At 44.4% G+C, this 23,934-nt stretch overlaps 1 long non-coding RNA gene across 1 annotated transcript; it reads left to right on the forward strand.

The window, feature by feature from the left end:
- The first annotated feature begins 1,880 nt into the window (after positions 1-1,880).
- On the forward strand, positions 1,881-19,681 carry LOC120997399. Its single transcript, XR_005778164.1, has 3 exons — positions 1,881-2,066; positions 18,482-18,487; positions 19,670-19,681. It is a non-coding gene; the product is annotated as an uncharacterized LOC120997399 (long non-coding RNA).
- Positions 19,682-23,934: the final 4,253 nt, after the last annotated feature.

A 23,934-nucleotide genomic window follows, 5' to 3' on the forward strand; every position in this document is an offset into this window, starting at 1 on the left:
CCATAAGGAACGCAATGTAAAACGTTTCTTTGAGGTGGGAAAAATTCATAGCTCTTCTACCCCATGCCACTAGGCCTAAACTACACACCTGCTTCTGCCTCACTACCTGGTACCAGGAGAGAATCCTGCTAGGAGCCCATCTTATTCCCTCACTATGAGATACGGCACCAAGTGACTGCTTGGGCAACAGCCTGTTTAAAGACAAAATTTTTCTGAAGCTCACACACCTCCAACCCCCTCACACGGAAGAAGACCCATAACTTCATTCTGGGAACAACAGGAGACAATTAGCAACCAATAGTTTATTTGTTTGCTAGTTTATTTAAAGGGGTTCTGCAACTTTTTTTTTTACAGATTCACTTCAATGGGACTTGAGTGGGCCTGACGTAAGCAGGGAGAAGGCCGTGGCCCTACTGCCAGCGCTGGTGCCTTCTCAAACAGCTGATCGGCGGGGGTCTGACTCCCAGGACGACTGCCATTCAGATGCTGAAGATCTATCCAGAGGACGGATCATCAGTAAAAAAAAAAAAAAGCTGCAGAACCTTTTTAGTAAGTTAGAATACAAAAAATAAGCAATTGTTAAAACAAGAAAATTTTGTCATATACATCCATTTAATTTCTTTAAGATTGTATCGAGGATGAATGTACTCTTCAATGTCTTGATATCCTGTACTGCGACAAAATAAAAACTATCTTCCCCCAAAAAAAATTCAATGTAAAGTTTTTTTGCATAATAGTAGGTAATAGGATAAATGTCAAGTTCAAGTTTGTTACATCTGTATAAAGCACCAGTGGGAAGTTAATATACTGTAATATGAATATTGCAGATCCACTGTTATAAGAGCATACCTTCTGCTGCTGAGTATTTATATCTCATGGGGAGAGTCATCGCTTGACAATCCGAGGTTGCCAAATGTAATTAGTGTCTAATTTACAGGAACAAGAATCGATATTGGAACAGTGCCGAACCGAAATTTTGTGAATGTTCCTATGTAAAGTATCATTATGATCCCAACTGAATATATTCATTAAAATGTTACCAACAGAAAGACATATTTGTCCCTAAAGCCCCATCACCAGTAACCATCCATATTTCTTCTAAAACAACTCCAGGTATTAAAGGGAAAGGAGAAATACTGCACATTTATCTATGGTTACTGGATAGATGGTACAATTGACAACTCTTAGGGGGTCCTTTATTAAGACCAGCATTCTTAACAAAGCCCTAAGCTGGCGGAGGGCTCAGGTACTTCCATTACTTCGGCATATCTAGCGCCAGTTCTAAATGTAAGACACCTTCTGAGCTGTCTTACATTTAGACCTTTTACTACGCCCTTGTCAACAGGACAATTTTTCCGTCACGAATAACGGAACCAAATGGAACCGTTATTTGTGGCCATGGACATGTATTAGGAGGGAGAAAAATGGAATGCCTCTTAGGGCTCATGCACACGAACATATTTTCTTTCCACGTCCGTTACATTTTTTTTGCGACCATATGCAGAACCATTTATTTAAATGGGTCGGCAAAAAAAAAAAGGAAGTTAGTCCGTGCGCATTTCGTTTCCGTATGTCTGCATTTCCGTTCCGTAAGAAAATAGAACATGTCCTATTCTTGTTCGCATTACAGACAAGGATAGTACTGTTCTATTAAGGGCCAGCTGCTCAGTTCCGCATAATAAGGAATGCACACGGACATCATCCGTATTTTCTCTGTTATAATGGAACCCTGTAACGGAATTTCATAACGCGAATGCGAAAATTGCCCTTAATGATTTGCAAATGATTAAATGATGAAAACAAAAATATTCAAAGCATCTCAATTTATTCACTATTAATGGTTGTCTGAGGAATGTTCTTCCACTGTGAATGCACAAATCGTCAAGATCCCCTGCTGACATCTCCCTTTACTATTGCCAACCAATGACGTCCCAGGTGTGCTCGATGGGAGACAAGTCCAGAGATGCGGCAGGCCATTGTAGCACGTTTTGGCCATGCAGGCTGCTCACAGTAGCACAAGCAACAGGCAGCTTGGCATTGTCCTGTTGAAAATTGGCTCCTTGCACGTAAGATAAATGGCCGTACCATTGGTTCTACAAACAATCAATGTAACGCTGAGCTGTTAATGTACTTGAAATGAATACTTGAGGGGTCTGGCGAGCATACGTAATGCCATCCCACACCATAATCTCGGGAGTTGGACTGGTGTGACATTTCCTTGTAAAGGCCTCTTCATGGCTTGCCCATGTGGTCTCAAGATGAATCTCTAGCTATTATTGTATATGAGACAAAAGCGTGACTTATCTCTGAAGAGGATAGACCTTTATTCCAGCCCCCATGAACGTCTTGATATGCACCATTATAGCCTTTGTGAGTGATGGTGTGCGGTCAATGGAACACCTGTAGTTAGACATTTGGCTCATACTGTAGCTTTTCTGATGGTTTGTGTAGACAGTGTTTGCCACTCTAGGCTTGAAATGTGACGTCCAATTTCATTTGCAGTGCAGAATGGATAAGTCTTCTAATTAGACGATCCGTCTGTGCCTTCTTGATGTCATTCCAGTTCGTTGTTGTTCTCCCAACCATCGGACCACATAATGTTGAACAGTGTTGACATCTCGGCCTAGGCGTGTAGCGATCTGCAAGAGTAATAAACCAAGGTCTCTCAGTTTAAGGACTCTGTCCCTCTCAGTTTGTGACAAGCAGTGATAACTGGCACACCGACAAACAGGAAGCATCGCACAATCACCCTGCACGACTTGATCCGATTTTTGAGGTTTCATATTGTTAAAAAACTGTGCTTTCAATTTAGCATTTATACCCCTCCCACATGCCACACATTGGGGCAAGGTGCTTAAAAATTTGAACATTTGCAGATCTTAGCGATACCTGCATGTTACATCTGCGGCCCATATCCAGTGATGCTCTGCTACTTCTATTAGGAACATCATTTGTTAAGCTACTACAACTCCTCCCATTTTTGCCATCATCACCACTCCGCTCTTCTCCTTGCTCTGTGTGCAGTTGCACTTATGCTTCTAAGTGTTAATCAGCTTCTGCTATAAATGCTGGGCTGCCCTCCCATTCCTTGCCTGATCTTAGGTTCCTAGTTTTCTAGTTTAACCAGTGAAGGTGTGCTATTCTGAATGTCTGCCTGTGTACCGAACTTTTGCCTGTTTACTGACTCTGATACTCCGCTGCCTGCCCTGACCTTAGCCTGTACTGACCCTTTTCTGCCTTCCCTGACCTCGGATAGTTTCACAGAATTGCACAAACTCTGTTTGCTTTCACCTCTGCATGCTTACCAACTAGTAGTATTGTCTGACCCCTTGGTGCGTCGTCTGGATTATTCCAAAATGTAGTAAACTGGTGGTTCCCCTGCAGTGAAGGCCAGTTGTCTGTATAGGAATTAAAGGGTGAAAATCAGGGGATCGTAAGATAACGCCCTTAGGACTAGCCCACAGTCAAACCAGTAGTTGTAGTTGGTGCAGTGGGTCCACACCCACTCTCCGTTACACTGCTACTTCCTTGATTTGCGTAACCTTACGGTTTCTCCTTCTTAATGTTGCAATTTCAATGTTGAGGACTGTAGCTATGGGAAATATACAAATATTTTACAATGAGCTTTCCTGGCAGGTATGGATCAGCTCATGAGCTCCGTAAAATACTACTGGTGAAGAACAGGACAGCTGAGAAAGAGGTTGAAGAGCTTGGTTATAGAATTACTGGATTCAGAGACTCTGCAATTTATCTCTTGCTTTTTTTTTCTGACATCACATTAGTCATTTTAGAGAAATGAATTTATCTCTTGCTTTTTCTGGCATCATATTAGTAATTTTACAGAAGTGATGTGACTGCTGTTATGTTTATAGCCAATTAGCAGCGCTGCTTTAGCTACAAGCTGTCTATGGAAGCTGCCTTCAGGGTCACAGACTGCTGGGCTAAGAAGGAATAGCGCTGACAAGTGAGGCTGAGCATTGTACCACGGATCTGTTTCCTGTCATTGTCTACAGTACTTTTTTTGCTATATGAGTCTAAAGTCTACTTAACATTGCACAATTCTCTGAACGAGGCATCTGAAGTGGAAATGTACAGATGTGGAGATAATTGTGAAGTGACCTTGCTATGAAGAACTCTTCTTACTGCTTCTCAGTGGCGTAGCGTGGAGGGAGGGTTACCCCGGGCGCCAGACTGCAGGGGGCGCTGGCTGGCCGCTGGCGCAAAATCACTTATTTGATGTTTTCACTCTGCTGCACTGCGCTGAACTTTCAGCCGAACGAGCGCGCACCCTGATGAATCACCAGGGCGCACATGGCAGTACGCACTGATATAGGCTTCACCCACCTTCCAGACACTGCGGCGCAAGAAGAACTTGCTGATCAATAACATCACTGCTCGGCTCTCCACCGCTATTTATGCTGCATGAAATCTCCCCTTTAGGGTCAGTTCTATGCTTGTATATACAGCCCCTCACTCGCGCTGGTTTCTGTAGCTGGAGAAACCTCTGTGTAACTGCAAAAGCCTTAGCGCCTTATAGCAAGACAAGAAAGATGGCGGCGTTGAGCTGTTGCGTCCAGTCATATCCCTGAGAAATGACAGCTGGAATATGACTGGTTAATGTTGTGGGGGGGGGGGGGACGTAAACCTTGTTCAAAACTAAGCTTGCTCTGCTTGACTGCCAGCGGCAGCCTATATGACCCTCATGCAACTTTAACGCCATTTAGAATCTTTTAGCAACTTTTCCAAAAATGAGTTGCTTCTTGCTTCTTAATATGAAAACTTTACAGCAAAAGTAAACAATACTCTATTTATCTCAGTACACGGAAATATCCTTAGTTTCCAATGTCCTAGCGGATATGTGTCCTTTCTGCTGCAGCTCTCTCCCTGTAACTGCCACAGCTTCTAAGAGCACATATGGTTGGTGGCAATTGAAGATTTAAAGGGAACCTGTCACCAGTTTTATGGTGTCCTAACTAAGGGCAAGATAAATAAGTGACTGAATCTCTTAGCAAAATGCTGGGTCACTTTCTTTAACCACCTCAGCCCCCAGTGCTTAAACACCCTGAAAGACCAGGCCACTTTTTACACTTCTGACCTACACTACTTTCACCGTTTATTGCTCAGTCATGCAACTTACCACCCAAATAAATTTTACCTCCTTTTCTTCTCACTAATAGAGCTTTCATTTGGTGGTATTTCATTGCTGCTGACATTTTAACTTTTTTTGTTATTAATCGAAATTTAACGATTTTTTTTGCAAAAAAATGACATTTTTCACTTTCTGTTGTAAAATTTTGCAAAAAAAACAAGATCCATATATAAATTTTGCTCTAAATTTATTGTTCTACATGTCTTTGATAAAAAAAAAAATGTTTGGGTAAAAAAAAATGGTTTGGGTAAAAGTTATAGCATTTACAAACTATGGTACAAAAATGTGAATTTCCGCTTTTTGAAGCAGCTCTGACTTTCTGAGCACCTGTCATGTTTCCTGAGGTTCTACAATGCCCAGACAGTACAAACACCCCACAAATGACCCCATTTCGGAAAGTAGACACCCTAAGGTATTCGCTGATGGGCATAGTGAGTTCATAGAACTTTTTATTTTTTGTCACAAGTTAGCGGAAAATGATGATTTTTGTTTTTGATTTTTTTTTCTTACAAAGTCTCATATTCCACTAACTTGTGACAAAAAATAAAAACTTCCATGAACTCACTATGCCCATCAGCGAATACCTTGGGGTGTCTTCTTTCTAAAATGGGGTCACTTGTGGGGTAGTTATACTGCCCTGGCATTCTAGGGGCCCAAATGTGTGGTAAGGAGTTTGAAATCAAATTCTGTAAAAAATGACCGGTGAAATCCGAAAGGTGCTCTTTGGAATGTGGGCCCCTTTGCCCACCTAGTCTGCAAAAAAGTGTCACACATGTGGTATCTCCATATTCAGGAGAAGTTGGGGAATGTGTTTTGGGGTGTCATTTTACATATACCCATGCTGGGTGAGATAAATATCTTGGTCAAATGCCAACTTTGTATAAAAAAAAATGGGAAAAGTTGTCTTTTGCCAAGATATTTCTCTCACCCAGCATGGGTATATGTAAAATGACACCCCAAAACACATTCCCCAACTTCTCCTGAATACGGAGATACCAGATGTGTGACACTTTTTTGCAGCCTAGGTGGGCAAAGGGGCCCAAATTCTAAAGAGCACCTTTCGGATTTCTCTGGTCATTTTCTACACATTTTGATTTCAAACTTCTTACCACACATTTGGGCCCCTAGAATGCCAGGGCAGTATAACTACCCCACAAGTGACCCCATTTTGGAAAGAAGACACCCCAAGGTATTTCGTGATGGGCATAGTGAGTTCATGGAAGTTTTTATTTTTTGTCACAAGTTAGTGGAATATGAGACTTTGTAAGGGAAAAAAATAAAAATAAAAAAATCATCATTTTCCACTAACTTGTGACAAAAAATATAAAATTCTAGGAACTCGCCATGCCCCTCACGGAATACCTTGGGGTGTCTTCTTTCCAAAATGGGGTCACTTGTGGGGTAGTTATACTGCCCTGGCATTTTCCAGGGGCCCTAATGTGTGGTAAGTAGGTAAATGACCTGTGAAATCCTAAAGGTGCTCTTTGGAATGTGGGCCCCTTTGCCCACCTAGGCTGCAAAAAAGTGTCACACATGTGGTATCGCCGTATTCAGGAGAAGTTGGGCAATGTGTTTTGGGGTGTCTTTTTACATATACCCATGCTGGGTGAAAGAAATATCTCGGCAAAAGACAACTTTTCCCATTTTTTTATACAAAGTTGGCATTTGACCAAGATATTTCTCTCACCCAGCATGGGTATATGTAAAATAACACCCCAAAACACATTGCCCAATTTCTCCTGAATACGGCAATACCACATGTGTGACACTTTTTTGCAGCCTAGATGCGCAAAGGGGCCCACATTCATTTTAGGAGGGCATTTTTAGATATTTGGATTCCAGACTTCTTCTCACACTTTAGGACCCCTAGAATGCCAGGGCAGTATAAATACCCCACATGTGACCCTATTTTGGAAAGAAGACACCCCAAGGTATTCAATGAGGGGCATGGCGAGTTCATAGAAAAAAAAAAATTTTGGCACAAGTTAGCAGAAATTGATTTTTTTTTTTTTTCTCACAAAGTCTCCCTTTCCGCTAATTTGGGACAAAAATTTCAATCTTTCATGGACTCAATATGCCCCTCACGGAATACCTTGGGGTGTCTTCTTTCCGAAATGGGGTCACATGTGGGGTATTTATACTGCCCTGGCATTCTAGGGGCCCTAAAGCGTGAGAAGAAGTCTGGAATATAAATGTCTAAAAAATTTTACGCATTTGAATTCCGTGAGGGGTATGGTGAGTTCATGTGAGATTTTATTTTTTGACACAAGTTAGTGGAATATGAGACTTTGTAAGAAAAAAAAAAATAATTTCCGCTAACTTGGGCCAAAAAAATGTCTGAATGGAGCCTTACAGGGGGGTGATCAATGACAGGGGGGGTGATCAATGACAGGGGGGTGATCAATGACAGGGGGGTGATCAGGGAGTCTATATGGGGTGATCACCCCCCTGTCATTGATCACCCCCCTATAAGGCTCCATTCAGATGTCCGTATGTGTTTTGCGGATCCGATCCATGTATCCGTGGATCCGTAAAAATCATACGGACATCTGAATGCAGCCTGACAGGGGGGTGATCAATGACAGGGGGGGTGATCAATGACAGGGGGGGCGATCAATGACAGGGGGGTGATCAGGGAGTCTATATGGGGTGATCACCCCCCCCCCCCTGGAAGGCTCCAGGGAGACGCCTGTATGTGTTTTGCGGATCCGATCCATCTATCAGTGGATCCGTAAAAATCATGCGGACATCTGAATGGAGCTTTACAGGGGTGTGATCAATGACAGGGGGGTAATCAATGACAGGGGGGTGATGAGGGAGTCTATATGGGGTGATCACCACAGTCATTGATCACGCCCCTGTAAGGCTCCATTCAGACGTCCGTATGCGTTTTGCGGATCTGATCCATCTATCAGTGGATCCGTAAAAATCATGCGGACGTCTGAATGGAGCTTTACAGGGGTGTGATCAATGACAGGGGGGTAATCAATGACAGGGGGGTGATGAGGGAGTCTATATGGGGTGATCACCACAGTCATTGATCACGCCCCTGTAAGGCTCCATTCAGACATCCGTATGCGTTTTGCGGATCCGATCCATCTATCAGTGGATCCGTAAAAATCATGTGGACATCTGAATGGAGCTTTACAGGGGTGTGATCAATGACAGGGGGGTAATCAATGACAGGGGGGTGATGAGGGAGTCTATATGGGGTGATCACCACAGTCATTGATCACGCCCCTGTAAGGCTCCATTCAGACGTCCGTATGTGTTTTGCGGATCCGATCCATCTATCAGTGGATCCGTAAAAATCATGCGGACATCTGAATGGAGCTTTACAGGGGTGTGATCAATGACAGGGGGTAATCAATGACAAGGGGGTGATCAGAGAGTCTATATGGGGTGATCACCACAGTCATTGATCACGCCCCTGTAAGGCTCCATTCAGACGTCCGTATGCGTTTTGCGGATCCGATCCATCTATCAGTGGATCCGTAAAAATCATGCGGACATCTGAATGGAGCTTTACAGGGGTGTGATCAATGACAGGGGGGTAATCAATGACAGGGGGGTGATCAGGGAGTCTATATGGGGTGATCAGGGGTGATCAAGGGTGATCAAGGGGTTAATAAGGTAGCAGGTATATTAGACGCTGTTATCAAAACAGCGTCTAATATACCTGTTAGGGGTTAAAAAAATCACATCTCCAGCCTGCCAGCGAACGATCGCCGCTGGCAGGCTGGAGATCCACTCTCTTACCTTCCGTTCCTGTGAACGCGCGCGCCTGTGTGCGCGCGTTCACAGGAAATCTCGTGTCTCGCGAGAGGACGCGCCGGTGCGTCCACCCAGAAGAGCAGGGCCACCGCAAAGACGCAATCCTGCGTACGGCGGTCCTGAGAAGGTTAATTGACCCAGTCAATCTGCCAACATCTTGTATTGAAAAGCTCCAGCTGATAATGATGAGTCATAAATATTTATGAGCTCCTGACTCTCCCCGCCCACCTGCTGCTGAGTGACAGTTTTTTTCCATATGAATCAGCAGCAGGAGGGCAGGGGAGTGGCTATAGCTCTGAATTAAATATACGCTGGACTCAATGACATCACGCTGGACTCAAATCAGCTCATTAGCATGTGGCATGCGGCATCTTTGTGTGTATATTATGAGATAACCATCTGTCACACCAGTAAGTGAATACATCTAAGGCACTTTTTAGTAGTTAATGATTGTATATAATTAGTTAGATTATAATCAAATATCCACATGACAAGTTCCCTTTAAGCTGATCACGTTTGATCAGCTCAGTGAGACGGACAAAAAATAAGGAAAAGAACAAACAGCAGGTGGCGCTATACAGATACATTTTATTGAATGTCTCACTGGCTATACTACATTTTTAATCACATGCAATTACAAAAGTATTCAGATTTCATGACACAACCCCTTAAAGAATGATAGGAACATACAGACTCAATGTTCTCTTGATTAGATTTATAAAGGGGTTGTCGGAGCTACAAAAAATTTTTTGTGATGGAATGTGTTTTAAAACAAAGAAAAAAAGACGCACACCTATTGATTGCCACTCATTTCCAGTGGAAAGGTTCCCGTTTCTGCTCCTTCTGTTCCACAGTCATGTGCACCACTGCAACCATTCAATGGCCTCAGTGATGATGTTTCTGCAAGTGGTACATGACTTCTGGTCCTCTGTGACACATAACCACTGAGGCCAGTGAACGGTCGCAGTGGTGCAAGGGACCAGTGATAGGATATCACATTTCCGTTTCTTTGGGGACTGGAAGGAACAGGGACAATGACCTCACCTGTGGAATGGAGCGGCATTCAATAGATGAGTATCTTTCCTCTTTATTTTAAGCACTTTCCTGACCATTAGGCCTCATGCACATGACCGTATGTGTTTTACAGTCCACAAAAACGGATCCACAAAAAAATACAGATGACGTCCGTGTGCATTCCGTATTTTGTGGAACGGAACAGCTGGCCCCTAATAGAACAGGACATGTTCTATTTTTTTGCGGAACGGAAATACGGACATACGGAAACCGAATGCACACAGAGTAAGTTCTGTTTTTTTGCCAACCTATTGAAGTGAATGGTTCCGTATACGGTCTGCAAAAAAACGGAACGGACACGGAAATAAAATACGTTTGTGTGCATGAGGCCTTACTGCAATTGTTTTTGGGTTCAGACAACACGTTTAAACTCTGGTCCGGCAATGGTATCATTATAATTTACAGTTATAAATAGATATAATCTGAATAAAAAGCGAATTAGCCTTGTAAATACATTGCATTAATTATCTTGTACTGATCCTGAGTTGCACCCTGCATTATTCACCAGAGCTGTAATCATACATCTGCTGGTTGTTGTTGTTGGAAACAGTGAACAAATTTTGGATAAACTCACCCCTAAGAGCTCATCTTCAGCTTCTATAATACATTCAGACTGGTTATTATTGGAAACTGTCAGCAAGCTTGTGGAAAGATTCAGGGGCGGACTGGGAACTTAAAGTGGCCCTGGAAATTTTTTTATAAAATGGCCCCATGTTGTAGGTGCCATCCAAACTGATGGAAGGCAGGATAACACAAGTAGGCAGGGACAACTGAAGTAGGTCAGCAATACTGTACTGCAGAGCAAAATACCGCCCCAACAGAACCAAATAGCACAGTGCAGTACAAAATACTGCCACCCGTGCCACTGTATGAAACTGTATCATCGTCCTATGGAAGGCCGTTGGCCAGGAGCATAAGGGCTTGATGCTCCTACATTAATTTATGCTGAGAGCATCAGAACTTTATGTTAGTGGCCATGAGAACAGGTTCAGTGGCCCCATGGGCATCGGCCCACCGGGAAATTTCCCTGTAAGGTCTATGGCCAATCCGCCCCTGGATAGATTAGGCAGCTTATCTGAACTCATAAGGAGATTCTCAGTGTTGCACTGCATTCATCTACATCAGGGCTGGCCAACCTGCGGCTCTCCAGCTGTTGCAAAACTACAACTCCCAGCATGCCCAGACAGCCTACAACTATCAGCCTACAGCAAGGCATGGTGGGAATTGTAGTTTTACAACAGCTGGAGAGCCGCAGGTTGGCCAGCCCTGATCTACATCATACTTCTGTTAGGTGCCTGGTATGATGACTACACTTTTCAGGATGCAAATCGCTAAAGCTAGCTCTATACAGACACTGAAACAGCAGAGAAATCTCAGCACTGAAGCTTTCAGCTGTGGGACATAATACAGGAGGACCAGAGCATGATATGCAATGCAATGTATTTATAAAAATACTCACCCCTTATATTATTACATGTAAAATAATATTTTAGATTATAATAAATAATAGCCTGAGGACAGAGTCATGAATTAATGCCCATGTTTTCCAACAGTGAGTCATCAGTGAATTAATTTTAGCTTCCGGCCACATAAAACTTAGACTATAGTTGTTTTGGTGTCTTCCGTTCAGGAAACTAGGGGCAAGCCATGACAAGTGCTGGCTTCCTATTTATTGCACTGACAGTTCCCAACATATAATCGATTCCTAATTTTATCAGCACTACTTTATACTACAGACTAATCAATAGACTGTTCTCATTCTACATATCAGCATTGAGCTTATATACTCAGTAGATGAGGGTTGCTGAGCTCCCTTTCTGGTTGACTTTATGCAACTATGGATTACATGGTCACTCATTCATTTGAACAGGCTCCATGTAATATAGCATTTCTTCACTCAGCTTCCCAGCTTCCCCTGGCAATGGCAAATGGGGGTTACAGGAGCTGGCCCAGCAGTGATTGGCTGATTGATTCTAGGAAGAGGTCTCCAACTGGGAAAACCACAAATATTTCTAGGTTCAAACTATGAGAGATGAGAGATCATCAGCTCAAGTTTTCTCCATCTTCCTTTTTCATGGATGGTATGGACCATTGTAGGGCAGAAATACAAGCAAATGAACAAAGTACTGTAAGAACCAACCTGACAGTCAAACCAAGCTTTTGTCCAACAATGGAAAATATGGGGGCTACATCTACCACTTGAGGATTAGTGGTGTCCAATGGTGGAATGAATAAAAAGGAACCCAATTTATTTTTTCAATGGGTCAATCAGAGGTATAGGTCCCAGTGCTCAAAGGCCCCAAAGCTCATCGGTCCAATGTAAACCTGTTTGATGTCCCCACCTACCAGATAACGTTCATAATACTGGTGATTTAATGTGGCAAAGTGTACTTTGGACTATCGAAGACACAACTAGGACTTGGTTATGACTTGTTCATGGACTATAGGTACTCCCCTGGAGACACCCTCTTCTCTTTGTATACCATTGTGTCGATTCTTCTCCTAATTTTATGTAAAGCATCATAAGACCTTCTTTTGTGGCAAGTCCTATACTCTTCCTCTCAGCGAGAATTAGTAATGTTTATTGTGCCCTAACTTGTAGGAATGTAATCTCTCAATATGTCACTTATTAACAATAATGGATACCACGAGGCTAAAGAGCACATTTCCCCCAATTAAACAGAATTCATTAGAGCTCCTTTTATTTATAAAATAATATAAAAAGCTTTTAACTGCAAGGCAGGCAAAGTAATACATAATTTTGTGATCTACTAATGCAAAAGTTCATGGGGGGTGGGGGAGGTAGTTAAGAGGAATGTCAGAGAAACACTTCCATCCCAGGAATTACGTGAGCAGAGTATCATCATAATCGTGTACAGAGTCCTCAGTGACTTTTTGGCAGAATACTTAAAGGGGAAATGTATGATTAAATCCAAATACAAAGTATATATATTTCCTGGACATACATGTACTATGGCAGAACAAGCAGAACTAGGTTAAAGTCCCCTAGGTACAACCAGACAGAGACAGTAATGATCAATCAATTGACCAATTACCATGGTCTCTATAAGGCCTCCTGCACACGACAGTATTTTTTCACGGTCCGCAAAACGGGGTTCCGTTGGTCCCTGATCCGTGACCGTTTTTTCGTCCGTGGGTCTTCCTTGATTTTTGGAGGATCCACGAACATGAAAAATGAAAAAAAAAATCTAAGTCAAGTTTGCCATTGAAATAATAGGAAAAAACGGACACGGATCACGGACACGGATGACAATCTTGTGTGCATCTGTGATTTTTCACGGACCCATTGACTTGAATGGGTCCGCGAACCGTTGACCGTGAAAAAAATAGGACAGGTCATATTTTTTTCACTGCCAGGAAACACGGATCACGGATGCGGCTGCCAAACGGTGCATTTTCCGATTTTTCCACGGACCCATTGAAAGTCAATGGGTCCGCGAAAAAAAACAGAAAACGGAACCACGGACGCGGATGCACACAACAGTCGTGTGCAGGAGGCCTAAAGCTGAGCAGAACGAAGGGGCCAGTGTATTGTATTTCTCTCTAGGTCATGATGGTGACAAGGAAAGAAATCACAGGATCCTGCCGGCATACCGGGCTATATACAGGGAGGGTTCTCTATCCCTCAGCTTAAAGGCGCGGCAGATGGTGCCTCTCCTGGGGTTGTATACATTGCACTTCTTGCAGCACATTATCCACCAGCATACGGAGATGCATACAGGGAGGGTTTTCTCTCCATCTCCTAGAAGGTGCAGATGATGGTGCATCCTCTGATGTTTAAGGGTACGGCCACACGGTCAGGTTTCCTGATGCAGTTTTGGAAGCCAAAACCTAGAGTGAATTCAAAAAAGAGAAGTCGTATTTCTCTTTTACACTTTCTCTCCTTTTATGATCCACTCCTGATTTTGGCTTCCAAAACTGCACCCAGAAACCTGACCTTGTGACTTCACCCTAATACACTGCACCCAGGCTTGGACTGGCCCACAGGGGAACAGGTGAATCTCCCAGTGGGCCCCTGACAAAGGTGAGCCCCCAGTACCCCCCAGCACAACATTTCAACTAGCTTATATCTATATAAAAGCTGGGTTAGCCCATCTCAGACATTGATGGCATATCGCTATGTGTGAATCACACCTCTAGGACCCAGGCCTATTTCCAGAACAGGGCCCCCGAAGTGAAGGAGAGCACATTGCACATACTCAACATGCTCTCCATTCACTGCTCTGTGGCTGCTGGGAATAGCGGAGCTAGCGCTTGGCAATTTTTGGAACTCCCATGGTGGTTAGATGGTGGCTGCATGAGCGTTCACTTCAGGGGCCCTGTTTTAATGATAGGAGTGGGTGCCAGATGTAGGACCTGCACCTATTTTACATTGATGGCATATGCTAGCGATTGATATCCCATGAAAGTCCGAGTAGGGCCAACTCCTTTAACACATAACATAAATGCCTATATAATGAATGCCAGACCGCTTGCAATCAATATAGATTTTATTAGTAAATAAATAAATGCATGAGTTAAAACCGAGTATAGGTGCTGGAGAAAAAGGCGACATCTACTGAAGGAGAACACAGTGGAAATAGTTCATATATGTCCACAAAATGAAAAGGGAACCAATAAAGTGCAAGTGCAATAATTATCAATGACAAAATTTGTCTCCTCCAGGATGAAACCAGCCCCGATGCGCGTTTCGGCAAACCTTCGTCTGGGGGTGGCGTCATCACTGGAGGGCACACACTATATACACCTGAACACCAATCAAATACACCAACCAATTAATAAACCATATCAGCTGCACCTGAGTTGAAAAGCTCCCGTTCCGGCGGCATCAAATAATTGTATGCGCATGTGCAAGCCCGTCAATGCCCGTTTCCAGATCACAATAACGGAAATAATTATAATACATAATTGTCATTTAAAATATTACATAAATATTCTAAAACAAGAGGGAAAAGAAAGCATGAATTAAAAAAATACTAATATAGTAATAAAAAGTTGCATATTATATATAGTGTTATATAGTTAGCCCAAGATAAAGGGGTGGGGGCAGCAGAGATTGGAGAGGGTAGGAGCATAAAAAATAAAAAATAAAATACGTGAGTGAGACATGATTGAAAAAAAGGCATAATTATATGGAAAACAAGATTATATATAATAAATAATTAAAAACAAAATTACATAATTATATAAAAAACATAATTATATAAAAGTAATAATTACCGTATGTGAAGGTGATACAAGTAAAAAGCGTAGTGTGACATGATCTAAATACAAAAACCTAAAAAATTATTTATTCTTTGTTTTTAAATTCAGAATACATTAGTGAAAGTGAATGGAAAAGTGTGAATACAAATTCATATCACGTCATGTGAATAGGATAAATCAGTTGCACAAAAAATACTTTATGAATTATTTATTATGAAAGGTGAAACCAAAAAACATCCCAAAAAGTGCAAAAAAACACAAAAAGAAACTGACTAAAACTGACACTGACTAAAGAGCAGGGAGGTTATACCATTGAAGAATTCTTCTCTCAGATTGATCATTTTCAAAATCTCCTTGATAGTTGCCATCACCTCTGCAAGGCATATTAGTGAGTTACAGGATTGTCATATGAGGAACATTATCTCTCTAAGAGATTGTCTAATTTTTATGAACCATGCCTGGTTTCCACCTTAAATTTTTTTCCAGATCCACAGGGTCAGGAACAAAAGGAATGGCACTCCCTTGATGTCAGAAGGGCTGTCTTAACATATATCCAAAAGACGGATATGTCAAATATGTCTATAACTCAATTGATTAAACAGGCACTCAATCATTGGAAACTGTACCAAAAACAATTTATTATACCCAATTTCAGATAAACATAAATATAGGTCTTTCAGCATATACACATAATTGAATAACACCAATGAAAAATAAAAAAAGATGAGTATCACCAATAAAAATATGAAACAATATTAATAATAAAAGAAGAATAAAAATACAAAATAATAATAAAAAAAAATACAAAATAGTGTTGGGTTTTCCCATCTGGTCCTGTATTGGTTCAAGGATCAGAATTCACAACATTAAATGTATTCCCCTATGATCCTGTTAGTCGACTGATATATCCATCCAAAATAGGCAATATTGATGCCGTGATCTCCCGTCCGCCACAGTGGAGGGTGATAGGTGGAGTAGTAATTGAATAACTGGCAAAGATGGGAGTCCACTACATCAAATGACCATAAGTATAGGAATACAGAACATGTATTAGATACGTGCCTCCAAAAAGAGGGAGCAATACTGCAATGATCCAAATCAATAGTTTAGATTACTAGTATGTCATATACCTCTAATTTATAATTCTACTAGACCCAATGCATCTCATCTCAATACATATGATTATGTTAAAAAACAATATTCATGATTAGAGTTGAGCGAACACCTGGATGTTCGGGTTCGAGAAGTTCGGCCGAACTCCCCGGAAATGTTCGGGTTCGGGATCCGAACCCAACCCGAACCTCGTCCCGAACCCCATTGAAGTCAATGGGGACCCGAACTTTTCGGCACTAAAAAGGCTGTAAAACAGCCCAGGAAAGGGCTAGAGGGCTGCAAAAGGCAGCAAAATGTAGTAAAATCCCCTGCAAACAAATGTGGATAGGGAAATGAATAAAAATAAAAATAAAATAAATAAAAATTAACCAATATCAATTGGAGAGAGGTCCCATAGCAGAGAATCTGGCTTCATGTCAGCAGAGAATCAGTCTTCATGTCATAGCAGAGAATCAGGCTTCACGTCACCCACCACTGGAACAGTCCATTGTCAGATATCTAGGCCCAGGCACCCAGGCAGAGGAGAGAGGTCCCATAGCAGAGAATCTGGCTTCATGTCAGCAGAGAATCAGTCTGCATGTCATAGCAGAGAATCAGGCTTCACGTCATAGCAGAGAATCATGCTTCACGTCACCCAACATTGGAACAGTCCATTGTCATATAATTTAGGCCCCGGCACCCAGACAGAGGAGAGAGGTCCCATAACATAGATTCAGGCTTCATGTCAGCGACTCAGCAGAGAATCAGTCTTCATGTCATAGCAGAGAATCAGGCTTCATGTCACCCAACACTGGAACAGGCCACTGTCAGATATTTTTAGGCCCCGGCACCCAGACAGAGGAGAGGTTCATTCAACTTTGGGTTGCCCCGCAATATAATGGTAAAATGAAAATAAAAATAGTATTGAATGAGGAAGTGCCCTGGAGTAGAATAATATATTGTTAAGGGGAGGTAGTTAATATCTAATCTGCACAAGGGATGGACAGGTCCTGTGGGATCCATGCCTGGTTCATTTTTATGAACGTCAGCTTGTCCACATTGGCTGTAGACAGGCGGCTGCGTTTGTCTGTAATGACGCCCCCTGCCGTGCTGAATACACGTTCAGACAAAACGCTGGCCGCCGGGCAGGCCAGCACCTCCAAGGCATAAAAGGCTAGCTCTGGCCACGTGGACTATTTGGAGACCCAGAAGTTGAATGGGGCCGAACCATCAGTCAGTATGTGGAGGGGTGTGCACAGGTACTGTTCCACCATGTTAGTGAAATGTTGCCTCCTGCTAACACGTTCCGTATCAGGTGGTGGTGCAGTTAGCTGTGGCGTGGTGACAAAACTTTTCCACATCTCTGCCATGCTAACCCTGCCCTCAGAGGAGCTGGCCGTGACACAGCTGCGTTGGCGACCTCTTGCTCCTCCTCTGCCTTCGCCTTGGGCTTCCACTTGTTCCCCTGTGACATTTGGGAATGCTCTCAGTAGCGCGTCTACCAACGTGCGCTTGTACTCGCGCATCTTCCTATCACGCTCCAGTGCAGGAAGTAAGGTGGGCACATTGTCTTTGTACCGGGGATCCAGCAGGGTGGCAACCCAGTAGTCCGCACACGTTAAAATGTGGGCAACTCTGCTGTCGTTGCGCAGGCACTGGAGCATGTAGTCGCTCATGTGTGCCAGGCTGCCCAGAGGTAAGGACAAGCTGTCCTCTGTGGGAGGCGTATCGTCATCGTCCTGCGTTTCCCCCCAGCCACGCACCAGTGATGGGCCCGAGCTGCGTTGGGTGCCACCCCGCTGTGAACATGCTTCATCCTCATCCTCATCCTCCTCCACCTCCTCTTCATCCTCGTCCTCCTCGTCTTCCAGTAGTGGGCCCTGTCTGGCCACATTTGTACCTGGCCTCTGCTGTTGCAAAAAACCTCCCTCTGAGTCACTTCGAAGAGACTGGCCTGAAAGTGCTAAAAATTACCCCTCTTCCTCCTCCTCCTCCTCCTCCTCCTCCTCCTGGGCCACCTCCTCTTCCATCATCGCCCTAAGTGTTTTCTCAAGGAGACATAGAAGTGGTATTGTAACGCTGATAACGGCATCATCGCCACTGGCCATGTTGGTGGAGTACTCGAAACAGCGCAACAGGGCACACAGGTCTCGCATGGAGGCCCAGTCATTGGTGGTGAAGTGGTGCTGTTTCGCAGTGCGACTGACCGGTGCGTGCTGCAACTGAAACTCCACTATGGCCTGCTGCTGCTCGCACAGTCTGTCCAGCATGTGCAAGGTGGAGTTCCACCTGGTGGGCACGTCGCATATGAGGCGGTGAGCGGGAAGGCCGAAGTTACGCTGTAGCGCAGACAGGCGAGCAGCGGCAGGATGTGAACGCCGGAAGCGCGAACAGATGGCCCACACTTTATGCAGCAGCTCTGACATGTCGGGGTAGTTGTGAATGAACTTCTGCACCACCAAATTCAGCACATGCGCCAGGCAAGGGATGTGCGTCAAACCGGCTAGTCCCAGAGCTGCAACGAGATTTCGCCCATTATCGCACACCACCAGGCCGGGCTTGAGGCTCACCGGCAGCAACCACTCGTCGGTCTGTTGTTCTATACCCCGCCACAACTCCTGTGCGGTGTGGGGCCTGTTCCCCAAACATATGAGTTTCAGAATGGCCTGCTGACTTTACCCCGGGCTGTGCTGAAGTTGGTGGTGAAGGTGTGTGGCTGACTGGATGAGCAGGTGGAAGAAGAGGAGGAGGAAGCTGAGTAGGAGGAGGAGGAGACAGGAGGCAAAGAATGTTGCTCTGCGATCCTTGGCGGCGGAAGGACGTGCACCAAACAGCTCTCCGCCTGGGGCCCAGCCGCCACTACATTTACCCAGTGTGCAGTTAGGGAGATATAGCGTCCCTGGCCGTGCTTACTGGTCCACGTATCTGTGGTTAGGTGGACCTTGCCACAGATGGCGTTGCGCAGTACACACTTGATTTTATCGGATACTTGGTTGTGCAGGGAAGGCACGGCTCTCTTGGAGAAGTAGTGGCGGCTGGGAACAACATACTGTGGGACAGCAAGCGACATGAGCTGTTTGAAGCTGTCTGTGTCCACCAGCCTAAATTACAGCATTTCATAGGCCAGTAGTTTAGAAATGCTGCCATTCAGGGCCAGGGATCGAGGGTGGCTAGGTGGGAATTTACGCTTTCTCTCAAATGTTTGTGAGATGGAGAGCTGAACGCTGCCGTGTGACATGGTTGAGATGCTTGGTGACGCAGGTGGTGGTGTTGGTGGTACATCCCATGTTTGCTGGGCGGCAGGTGCCAACGTTCCTCCAGAGGCGGAGGAAGAGGCCGAGGTGGCAGCAGCAGCAGAAGAGGCCGAGGCGGCAGCAGCAGAAGAGGTAGCAGGGGGAGCCTGAGTGACTTCCTTGTTTTTAAGGTGTTTACTCCACTGCAGTTCATGCTTTGCATCCAGGTGCCTGGTCATGCAGGTTGTGCTAAGGTTCAGAACGTTAATGCCTCGCTTTAGGCTCTGATGGCACAGCGTGCAAACCACTCAGGTCTTGTCGTCAGCACATTGTTTGAAGAAGTGCCATGCCAGGGAACTCCTTGAAGCTGCCTTTGGGGTGCTCGGTCCCAGATGGCGGCGGTCAGTAGCAGGCGGAGTCTCTTGGCGGCGGGTGTTCTGCTTTTGCCCACTGCTCCCTCTTTTGCTACGCTGTTGGCTCGGTCTTACCACTGCCTCTTCCTCCGAACTGTGAAAGTCAGTGGCACGACCTTCATTCCATGTGGGGTCTAGGACCTCATCGTCCCCTGCATCGTCTTCCACCCAGTCTTGATCCCTGACCTCCTGTTCAGTCTGCACACTGCAGAAAGACGCAGCAGTTGGCACCTGTGTTTCGTCATCATCAGAGACGTGCTGAGGTGGTATTCCCATGTCCTCATCATCAGGAAACATAAGTGGTTGTGCGTTAGTGCATTCTATCTCTTCCACCCCTGGGGAAGGGCTAGGTGGATGCCCTTGGGAAACCCTGCCAGCAGAGTCTTCAAACAGCATAAGAGACTGCTGCATAACTTGAGGCTCAGACAGTTTCCCTGATATGCATGGGGGTGATGTGACAGACTGATGGGCTTGGTTTTCATGCGCCATCTGAGCGCTTTCTGCAGAAGACTGGGTGGGAGATAATGTGAACGTGCTGGATCCACTGTCGGCCACCCAATTGACTAATGCCTGTACCTGCTCAGGCCTTACCATCCTTAGAACGGCATTGGGCCCCACCAAATATCCCTGTAAATTCTGCTGGCCACTGGGACCCGAGGTAGTTGGTTCACTAGGACGTGTGGCTGTGGCAGAACGGCCACGTCCTCTCCCAGCACCAGAGGGTCCACTAACACCACCACGACCATGTCCGCGTCCCTTACTAGTTTTCCTCATTGTTACCGTTCACCACAATAAGAAAAATATTATTTGGCCCAATGTATTGAATTCAAATTCAGGCCTTTTTTTTACAGACACCTAACACTATCTGGCTATCTATTTAGGTACCGTATTACACTAATACAGGCACAGCAGTAATGACAGATTTAGCTGAATATAAATTTGAGGCCTATTATTTAGGCGCTGGGTGACAGGTATACGTTTACAGACAGAATTAGACTTGGATATGCACAGTAGCGTGTGTATGAAGTTATTGAGAATGACCCTATCAGCACCTTGAATCTAATATACCCTTTTAGTGATAGATTTAAAGTAGGCCTGATACAGCAGAAACCACTAATTTAGGAAATTGCTAGGTTGGGAATTGTATTTCAAACCAGAACAAAAACTGTGCTTTGACGGACACAATATAACTTAACCAGCTACAGCAATAGCCAGAGATTTAGCTGAATATAAATTTGAGGCCTATTATTTAGGCGCTGGGTGACAGGTATACGTTTACGGACAGAATTAGACTTGGATCTGCACTGTAGCGTGTGTGTGAAGTTATTGAGAATGACCCTATCAGCACCTTGAATCTAATGTACCCTTTTAGGGATAGATTTAAAGTAGGCCTGATACAGCAGAAACCACTAATTTAGGAAATTTTTAGGTTGGGAATTGTATTTCAAACCAGAACAAAAACTGTGCTTTGACGGACACAATATAACTTAACCAGCTACAGCAATAACCACAGATTTAGCTGAATATAAATTTGAGGCCTATTATTTAGGCGCTGGGTGACAGGTATACGTTTACGGACAGAATTAGACTTGGATATGCACAGTAGCGTGTGTGTGAAGTTATTGAGAATGACCCTATCAGCACCTTGAATCTAATATACCCTTTTAGGGATAGATTTAAATAACCACACTATTGATGGTTAAATGGACTTGGTGGCAGCTTGCCCCTGATGTAGGATATAGCAAAAAATAACCACACTATTGATGGTTAAATGGACTTGGTGGCAGCTTGTGCTGGCGCACCACAAGCCACAAAATGGCCGCCGATCACCCCAGAAAAAAGTGACTGAAAAACGCTCTGGGCAGCCTAAAAACAGTGAGCAATTGAATAGCAGCAGTTCAATGATCCACAGCTGTAGATCGATCACTGTCTTAAGTGTTTTGGAGGAGTTAATCTGCCTAATCTCGCCCTAACGTCACAGCTGCAACCTCTCCCTACACTTGTAACAGCAGAGTGACGTGCAGCGCTACGTGACCCAAGCTTATATAGAGGCTGGGTCACATGCTGCACTGGCCAATCACAGCCATGCCAATAGTAGGCAAGGCTGTGATGGCCTCTTGGGGCAAGTAGTATGACGCTTGTTGATTTCAAAAAGCGCCAAGAAAGCGCCGAACACCGAACCCGAACCCAGACTTTTACGAAAATGTTCGGGTTCGGGTCCGTGTCACGGACACCCCAAAATTCGGTACGAACCCGAACTATACAGTTCGGGTTCGCTCATCCCTATTCATGATTACTTGAAATAAATGTCCATGATTATAAAAAAAAAAAATTGTGTTCATGATTAGCAATATAAAGGCATCATAAAGAAATCAATGTCCATAATTGACAGAAAAAAACTGGTAAAAATCACATTTCAACTGTGAATGTCATTTAGATGCTTTGATCCAGATATAATTAATGAATGTTCATTCACTCATTGTGTGTACTCTGTTCTTATTTAATATAGCTAGTAATATGAGTAATCATCTGGTCTTTCATTCTTCTTGTAAGGCCTCTTTCACACTTGCGTTGTCCGGATCCGTCGTGTACTCCATTTGCCGGAGGTGCCCGCTGGATCCGTAACACCGCAAGTGAACTGAAAGCATTTGAAGACGGATCCATCTTCAAAATGCGTTCAGTGTTACTATGGCAGCCAGGACGCTATTAAAGTCCTGGTTGCCATAGTAGTAGTGGGGAGCGGGGGAGCAGTATACTTACCGTCCGTGCGGCTCCCGGGGCGCTCCAGAATGATGTCGGGGGGCCCCATACACATGGATGACGTGATCCATGCGATCACGTCATCCATGCGCGTGGGGCGCCCTGACGTCACTCTGAAGCGCCCCGGGAGCCGCACGGACGGTAAGTATACTGCTCCCCCGCTCCCCCCTACACTTTACCATGGCAAACAGGACTTTAGCGTCCTGGCAGCCATGGTAACCATTCAGAAAAAGCTAAACGTCGGATCCGGTAATGCGCCGAAACGACGTTTAGCTTAAGGCCGGATCCGGATTAATGCCTTTCAATGGGCATTAATTCCGGATCCGGCCTTGCGGCAAGTGTTCAGGATTTTTGATCGGAGCAAAAAGCGCAGCATGCTGCGGTATTTTCTCCGGCCAAAAAACGTTCCGGTCCGGAACTGAAGACATCCTGATGCATCCTGAACGGATTTCTCTCCATTCAGAATGCATTGGGATAATCCTGATCAGGATTCTTCCGGCATAGAGCCCCGACGACGGAACTCTATGCCGGAAGAAAAAAACAACGCAAGTGTGAAAGAGCCCTAATGCCTTATATATTATGTATCACTCTGCATTAGAGGAAGATAAAATGTTGCCACATTGCAGACGTCCTGGCGATGCGTTACTCCCTTGAATAGTAGCTGTTATGAGCAAGATCCTCAGATTCAGACTCCCCTTATCGCGGTTAGTGTGTGCGGCTGTTCGGCGTTCCACGTGGTCGCGCTGCTTCAATCTCCGCTGTATCTCACTGCCAGCTGTAGTTATTTGCAAGTCTTTAGACACCGCGTTCTTCTGTACGTAATCAGATAATAGTTGTACCGGGGGTCTCTTCTGAATGAATACCAGTAGAGATGTCGCAAACATAAAATTTTCCATTTGTGAACTGCAAACGCGAATTTTCGCAAATGTTCGCGAACGAGCGAACCGGGCGAACCGCCATAGACCTCAATAGGCAGGCGAATTTTAAAACCCACAGGGACTCTTTCTGGCCACAATAGTGATGGAAAAGTTGTTTCAAGGGGACTAACACCTGGACTGTGGCATGCCGGAGGGGAATCCATGGCAAAACTCCCATGGAAAATTACGTAGTTCCTAATGGTTGTATTGCTAGAATTGACGAATATAACGAATATAGCACTATAGTCTCAATCTTCGTTATATTCTAGCAATATAACCATTAGGAATCCAGCTCT

This window comes from Bufo bufo, chromosome 4 (genome assembly GCF_905171765.1).
Source record: "Bufo bufo chromosome 4, aBufBuf1.1, whole genome shotgun sequence".
In the NCBI taxonomy this organism is placed as follows: domain Eukaryota; kingdom Metazoa; phylum Chordata; class Amphibia; order Anura; family Bufonidae; genus Bufo; species Bufo bufo.